Genomic DNA, 7,205 nt, shown 5'->3' with positions numbered 1-7,205 from the left:
AAAATGCCTAAGATGATCAACTTAAAAAGAGGATAGGTTTATTTTGGCCAACTGATTTGGAAGTTTCAGTCTATGGCCAGTTGGTCCCATTACTTTTGGGCCTGGGATGAGGCAGCACTTCCTGATGGGAGTGTGCGGCTGAGGAGGCTCATTCACCGCATGACTGGAAAGGAAAACAAGGAAGAAGGAGGTCTTACAATCCCCTTCAGGGTCACATGCTCAATAACTAAGATCTCGCAGTAGGCCCCCTTTTAAAGGTTTCAGCACCTCCCAATAACACCATGGACTGGAGACCAAGCCTTTAACTAGAGCACACTTATAATCATAGAGAATACCATTCAGACTATATCAAGAATTTCTAAAATCAGAAAGGTTTAATAAATAGATAAGGTTTAATGATAGACAACCTCAACAACAACAATAACAACAACAAAAAAAAAGATATGAAAAGGCTTTTTTTTTCATTCAATCGATATTTATTGAACAGCAACTATGTACCCAGCAATGGGAATACAGCAAAGACAAAATATATCAGATCTCTGCCTCCATGAGCTTACAATCTAGCAGTCAGTCAGCTGGTAACATCTATAATTTTACAATAGTTATAAGAACCTGACAAATTGAATGTGCTGAGAAAATTTAACAAAAAGTCTAGATCTATATTGAGAAATCAGAAAAGGACTGCCTGAGGAAGAAACATTTAGGATGAGCTAAGTGGAAAATGGAAGGGTGTGGTGAGCAGAGAGAACAATCTTTGTGAAGGATTTGAGGAAAGAAGATACTTTATGAAGGCCAGCCATGGTGTCTGAGGCACAGGCAACAAAGAGGTGTATTATGAGACAAGCAAGGTAGGCAGGGCCTTATTTATGCAGGGTCTTTGAAATTAGTGTTTTATTCTAAAAGCAAATGGGAGCCACTGAAATATCTGAGCAGGAAAGTGAGATGTTGAGGTTTGTATATCACTCTGATGACAGCATATAGAAGGCAGAAGTAGAAATGGAAGGACAGGTTAGGAAGTTTTCCCAGCTGTCTAAACAAGAAGTGTTGGTAATTCAGAGAAAAGAAGATAGATTCCAGTGATATTTAGCAGATAGAATCTACTTGGTGAGTGTCTGAGTATGTGAAGAAAGGTGTGTGTTTCTGGCAAGAGGTACTAAAGTAGGATACTCTGGAAGAGGGACAAATTTGGGCAAATTAAGCACATACCATAGGCACAGGCTTTGAAGCTGGCAATAAGAGGAACAGCATAGCTTCGATTCTCAAATAAATTTAAGGTTTAGTTGAGCAAACAAGATACATATGAGATCATTGCAGAGTTGATTAAATATCACAATTATTGATCCAGGTAATTCAAGGATTCTTTCATTCCATAGGACTAGATTCTATCAATCCCAATGAATTCAGAAAACTGAAGCCAATAGGGATAACCCCACCTTTGTTCATGCTTCTCATACCACTTAGAAAACTTCTGTGCAACCCACCCAATGTCTCTAGAGACCACCTTCCTCTGAGCTGGGTTCAGGACCCAACCAGGAAGATGTACTAAACTCTCCTTGGTTCATTTTTGCCTGCTGCTGCCAGTAAGTTCACCTGTCCTTCTCCATTTCCCTCCCCTGCTTAGGTTATAAGGGGTGAAATCTAGCCATTGCTCCTGGTTGGTTCTCTTTTGGTCATTGGGAATTGTCTACCTTACTTAGTTCTCTCTTTACATGTCCCCTGTCAAGTCACCTCTTTTGGAATTAGAATCTTTCAAAGTCAACCCTGTTTTTCTCACCTCCTCTAAGTGGAAAGGTCCACAGGTGAAAAAGATACCTCTGTTGTGCTCCCTCACCAATATAACCCAATCTACAGGCCCTTTTCCTACTCCGGTTTTTCTAGGAGTTAATAAATGCCCACATCTTTGCCTCAAAAAAGTCAGAAGAGAAATTTTACTATGGAATGAACAAGAAGCAGCCTCAACAGCTATTCCTAAAAAGGTTTTCCTGGCTTACTCTTTGCCTCTGGAGTACTCTGCTGATTAACTCTTTCCCAGTAACTGCTGACTAATCAATAGGCCTACAGTTTCTTATTGTGCAACAAATCCAGGACAAACCCAAATACCAAATACTTGGTCAGAGACAGCATTTTAAAATGTTACCATGAAGTTAAGAGATTGAGAACAGTCCCTTTAGCCTTTGGAGTTGGGCAGACTTGGATTTGCATCCTTACTCCAATGGTAACTAATATCTCTTTGCTAATGAACACTTCTAAGTTTCAAAAGACTTATCTGGGAAACAGTGTTTATAGTATTCATTTATGGGGTAGTTGTAAGAAAGAGGGTGAATAAAGTACCCATTATAATATCTTGACTGGATTATCTGATGACCATTTATTTCCTTTCTTTCCCTTGGGTTTCAGCTACTAAATACTTTTCTAAAAAGACAATAAGAGGGGGAGGAAGTGGGTAAGTGCTAGGGAATGATAATAGCCTAATTACATTGTTATATTGTGTGCATGTATGTAACAACAAATCATTATCATGTACAACTACAATGCACCAATAGAAAATATGGAAAGAAAAATTTAAAAAAGAGATTAGCCAGGTTTTATGGTCAATGATAGTCATTTCCTACTCCTATCTTTGTAAAGATCCCATGTTTCTACAGCCATCTCATTTCTGCCATTGCCGAAAATGTTCTTCCACCCCTCATCCTTGTGTAGGATTTCTTTCTTTTACTATCACCTTCTACCTGAGCTCCATTTACCTCTTCGCCCCTACAACTCCCTATCCAAGATACTGTGCCTTCTTGTGTCATCCCTAAAGACTAATTCACTTCTAGCATTCTCCCTAATTTTTGCAGAGCAAATCAGAAAGGAGCTGGAGAATAAGATTCATACTTCAGAAGGTCACCAGAACTACAGTCCAGATCCCAAAGGGAAAAGGAGGTCTGAATCCAAGCACCCCACACCCTCACCTCTTTTCCTCAAAGACAGAAAAAGGCAAACTCAAATTATGTCTTAATCCAGACAAGCACACATCTCCTTTCCTATAGCTCTTTGAGGTCATCATTGAAGTAGAGCAGTATTGCAGGTATGTAGTGTGTACCATCCATTTTGAGATAGTCAAATTCTTCCTCCTCATCCTGGATCCCATTCTCTTCCAGGGTATGATACATGTTCAGGGTCTTCCCTTCATATTTTCACGTGTAGCTGGCAGCATGTGCATTATAGGGAAGATAGCGATGTAGGATTTTCCACATTGACTCCAGAGCCCCCACCTCCAGTATGTGCTTCTGCGACCTGAGAGTGTTAATGATGCGAATATTCCGGGTCTTGGCAGACAGCTTCCCCACCTCGTACTGCGACCCTTTCCACCAGGGATTCCCAAAATCATTGGCCCAGTCCGATCGGGGCAGCTGAGGTGGGACGTGCACAAAACGGCCCCGCGGGGTGCGGTACCTCAGGCAACCAGTCAGGGGATCTATGTGCTTGCGGATGTCTCCAGTGTTTGGATCAAACCAGTGGCTGATGTCCTGGCCTGCAACTTCCACCATGGGTTTCAGAAGCAGGTTCCCCTTGTACTCCTGAGCCAATGGCATTAGGTCGTACACGTATCCCAAGTAAGACACCCAAAGGTCTTCGGGCTGGTTATGTCTGGCCACTTCTTCTGGCGTGAAAAAGCGACGCTGGAAGCCCTCAAACTCTGGCCCAGCCACTAGGCCCCGGCGCGGCATGGCTCTTGCTCTATCGGGCACTGTGTCCCTTGGCTGCTTCCTCGCTCCTCAGAGCACACACACATTCTCCGCGTCCAGGAGCTAAGGTGAGCGCGTTTACCCGCTCACATGAAAACCATTGTCCTTTCCCGGCCACCGTCCACTGAGATTAAACACTGTGAGGGCAAGGAAGGGCTTGGTCTGTGCGAGCTCATGGGAAACGTAGTCTGATTCCGACATCAGTCACATAAACATTGAATAATTTGAGTTCCAGGGAAAAGCGAACACATTCCATTTTAATCCAGAGGTCTGGACTACACGGGATATTCAGGAAGAACTATCTTAAGGCAGAAAAACAAGGTGAGGAAGCAGGATGGAAGAAGGTATTCTCGCTAAATTTCTGGGTTTCTAAAAGATGTGTAAGAAAATACAGGTAAATTTCTCGCGATATTTTAAGACATCCGGCGTAATAGGTCTCGGTGAACCACTGCCCTGGAATAGGAGAAGCTCCCAAGATTTCTGCAGTTGCCGAGGAGACGAGGAGGAGGAGGAGTGGTGATCTCGCGAAAGGAAAGACGTCGGGAGCGCTCGCGAGATCTCAGACCACCGGACCCCGAAAGGTTTTTAGGAAGTTTAAGGGCCCAGAGGGGCCCGTGGGGCAAATGGCTGGAGCTGGGCCGACCATGCTACTATGAGAGGAGAATGGATGTTGCAGCCGGCGATAAAGCAGTTCCAGCGCCGGGGTTAGCGCGGACTCGGGTTCTGGGATTGAGGGGCAGTCGGGCAGCAAGATGGGGGGGGGGGGACGAGGGAGGGGAACTGCAGCTCCCGGCAGCCTCTGGGCTTCTGAGTGCCCCGTGGGTTGCTGGGAGCTGTGGTTTCGCAGACAGTCGGGCAGCAGAGACCTCCGGACTCGGATGGGGAGCGCGAGGACTCGCCGGCTGCGCGTGCCCGGCAGCAATTAGAGGCGCTGCTCAACAAGACTATGCGCATTCGAATGACAGATGGACGGACACTGGTCGGCTGCTTCCTCTGTACCAACCGCGACTGCAATGTCATCCTGGGTTCGGCGCAGGAGTTCCTCAAGCCGTCGGGTCAGTGCCCAGGGGATGCACACCCGCTTGGGAATGTGGCGGAAGTTCACGCAAGGCATTTTCCCTCAGGGTCTGACAGCACTCCTTGTTTTGTGGGGCGTGTTTTCGTGGCTCAGAAGGGGCGGGACCGAGTTTGACCTGCCTCCCTGATGCTCTGACCCTTCTTTCCAGATTCCTTCTCTGCCGGGGAACCCCGTGTGCTAGGCCTGGCCATGGTACCGGGACACCACATCGTTTCTATTGAGGTGCAAAGGGAGAGCCTTGCAGGGCCTCCGTATCTCTGACCATAATTAGGCATGTCTTTCAAACCTCATTAAACTTATGACTGATGTGCGCTGTGTCTGTGTGTAGCTTCGATGCCAGGACAGAGAATACACCCAACCCCTAGAAATGGGGGTTCATCTGAGGCCAAGAGCATTTTCAATCCTCCCCCAACCTGTGCCCAGGGGTGCCAAAATTTCCCTTCAGCTCAAGGTTGGGGATGGGGAACAGGCTGTAAACCAACAGAACCTGGGGTGGACCCTCGCATCTTCCCTCCCACGCTCCTGCTCCAGAATTGTGGCGGGAAGGGGTGTCATCCTGCTCCGGAAGGCCCATTGTTTCCCGCCCCGGCCTGGCAACACTGAGTTCCTCTATGCTGGGGTCAGAGAACGGGCTCAGTCCCCAAGGGGAACCGGGTAGGCAGGGGTGAAACAAGGCCGCCTCTGCTATTGATGTGGAGGTGACTTTGGGGTCAGGGACAGAACTCTGGGGTCTAACCGGGAAGAATGGATAAATGCAATAAGGAAATGCCAGGAGGCTGAAGGATGCTTCCCGCCTGAGTATTTGTAATGTCAGGAACTCGTTTCCTGCTCCTGGGCACCCCTCTGCTCACAGCACAGTCCTGTTCATAAGTTCTTTATTGGTGTGTTTTTCTTCACCTCCAGCATTGCCCCTCAGCCCTGTAAAATTCTAGAGGAGCTGAAGCTGAAAAGGATGGCACAGGTTCAGTTGTCCTGATCACGTTAAGGGAGTGGGAAGGAGGGTGTGCAGGGTCCAGCCCAGATATTCACGATTCAAATGTGGGTAGTCACAGGAAAGCAGTTTTTCCGGGGCATGGGAGTTTTCGCCAGCACTGGGGTCCAAAAATGTTGCTGTCCCCCAAATGGATGCTAGAACCCAGCTCAGGTAGGGGTAGGGGTAGGGCAGAAGATCCTGGCTTTGAGTCCTTGGGCCCCACGGGAAGGGAGGACGGCACTAGTGTTCTTGACTAGAGGCTCCTCAGACCCAAACCTTTCCCGGCGTAGGAACGGCTTGGGACCCTGGTGAGCCCCGGGTTTGCCGCGGCTGCGGGGCTCGTCGGCGCCGATAGAGGGCCCGGCTGTAAGGCACGAGACAATCGGCCAGGCGGAGGCGTAGACAGGCGGCGGTAGCTGGCCAGGGCAAGCACGAGCAGCGGAACGAGGAGTAGGAATCCGGTGACCAGCAGGGCGGTGAAGCCCGGGTCCCGTAGGTGCGCGGTGCAAGGGGGTGCCTGAGAGCGCAGGAACTGGGAATGGCAGAGGAAGCCGAAGCCTAGCATGGTGACAGCGGGTAGCAAGATGGTCCCCAGCACCAGCGCAAGCAGGAGTAGAATGAAGGCAGCCACCATTAGGTTCTGAGCAGTTACCAGCACAGCGCAGGCCCCGCAGTCCAGGGGATCGCGGGGCTCTGGGCTGCCGCCGAGAACCGGTCGCTGCGCCCCGGGGACATCCGCCATGGCCTGGCTCTGAAAAGGCTTTTTTTAAATTTTATTTTTTGGTACTAGGGATTGAACCTAGGGGTACTTTACCACTGAGCTACACCTCCAGTCCTTTTTATTTTTCATTTTGAGACAAGGTCTTGCTAAGTTGCTGAGGGCTTTGCTAATTTGCTGAGACTGGTCTTGAACTTGGAATCTTCGTGCCTTAGTCTCCAGAGTTGCTGGAATTAAAGGCATGCACCATCATGCCTGGCTCAGAACAGGTAATTTCTAAACAGAAGAAACACAAACAGCCAAAAATTGTGAAGGCATGATCAAGTTCATTCCTAATCAGGAAAATGCCAATTTGAGATACCATTCCATACCATCAGATGGCATACAGGGGGAAAAACCAAGAAATTTAGTTGTTATAATATTTTACAAGGTATACATGCATCAAATTATCACATTGTCTACTTTCAATAAATACCATCTTTATTTGTCAATTAAATATTTTAAAGCTAAACAAACCAGACAATACTATATTTTGGCAAGGATTTGGAATGATGAGAACATAAATATCATTCTGGTGACTGTCTAAATAAACACAGTCACTTTGGGGAACATTTAACACAACCTGGACAAGTTGAAGGCACATACGTATTCTACATATCAGAAGTCCATTCTCACGTGAGTGGAAAACTCTTGAACACATTCATC

At 47.3% G+C, this 7,205-nt stretch overlaps 3 pseudogenes; 1 reads left to right on the top strand and 2 right to left on the bottom strand.

Annotated features, from left to right (window-relative positions):
* Positions 1-3,026: 3,026 nt before the first annotated feature.
* Positions 3,027-3,713, bottom strand: LOC143410171 (cytochrome b5 domain-containing protein 1 pseudogene; annotated as a pseudogene).
* A 199-nt stretch (positions 3,714-3,912) lies between these two features.
* LOC143410007 (N-alpha-acetyltransferase 38, NatC auxiliary subunit-like) lies at positions 3,913-5,117 on the top strand (annotated as a pseudogene).
* An 837-nt stretch (positions 5,118-5,954) lies between these two features.
* LOC143410383 (transmembrane protein 88 pseudogene) lies at positions 5,955-6,524 on the bottom strand (annotated as a pseudogene).
* Positions 6,525-7,205: the final 681 nt, after the last annotated feature.

Source organism: Callospermophilus lateralis, chromosome 11, assembly GCF_048772815.1.
Source record: "Callospermophilus lateralis isolate mCalLat2 chromosome 11, mCalLat2.hap1, whole genome shotgun sequence".
Lineage (NCBI taxonomy): Eukaryota > Metazoa > Chordata > Mammalia > Rodentia > Sciuridae > Callospermophilus > Callospermophilus lateralis.
Note: the sequence above shows the minus strand (reverse complement) of the source record. Positions and strands in the feature narration are given on the sequence as shown.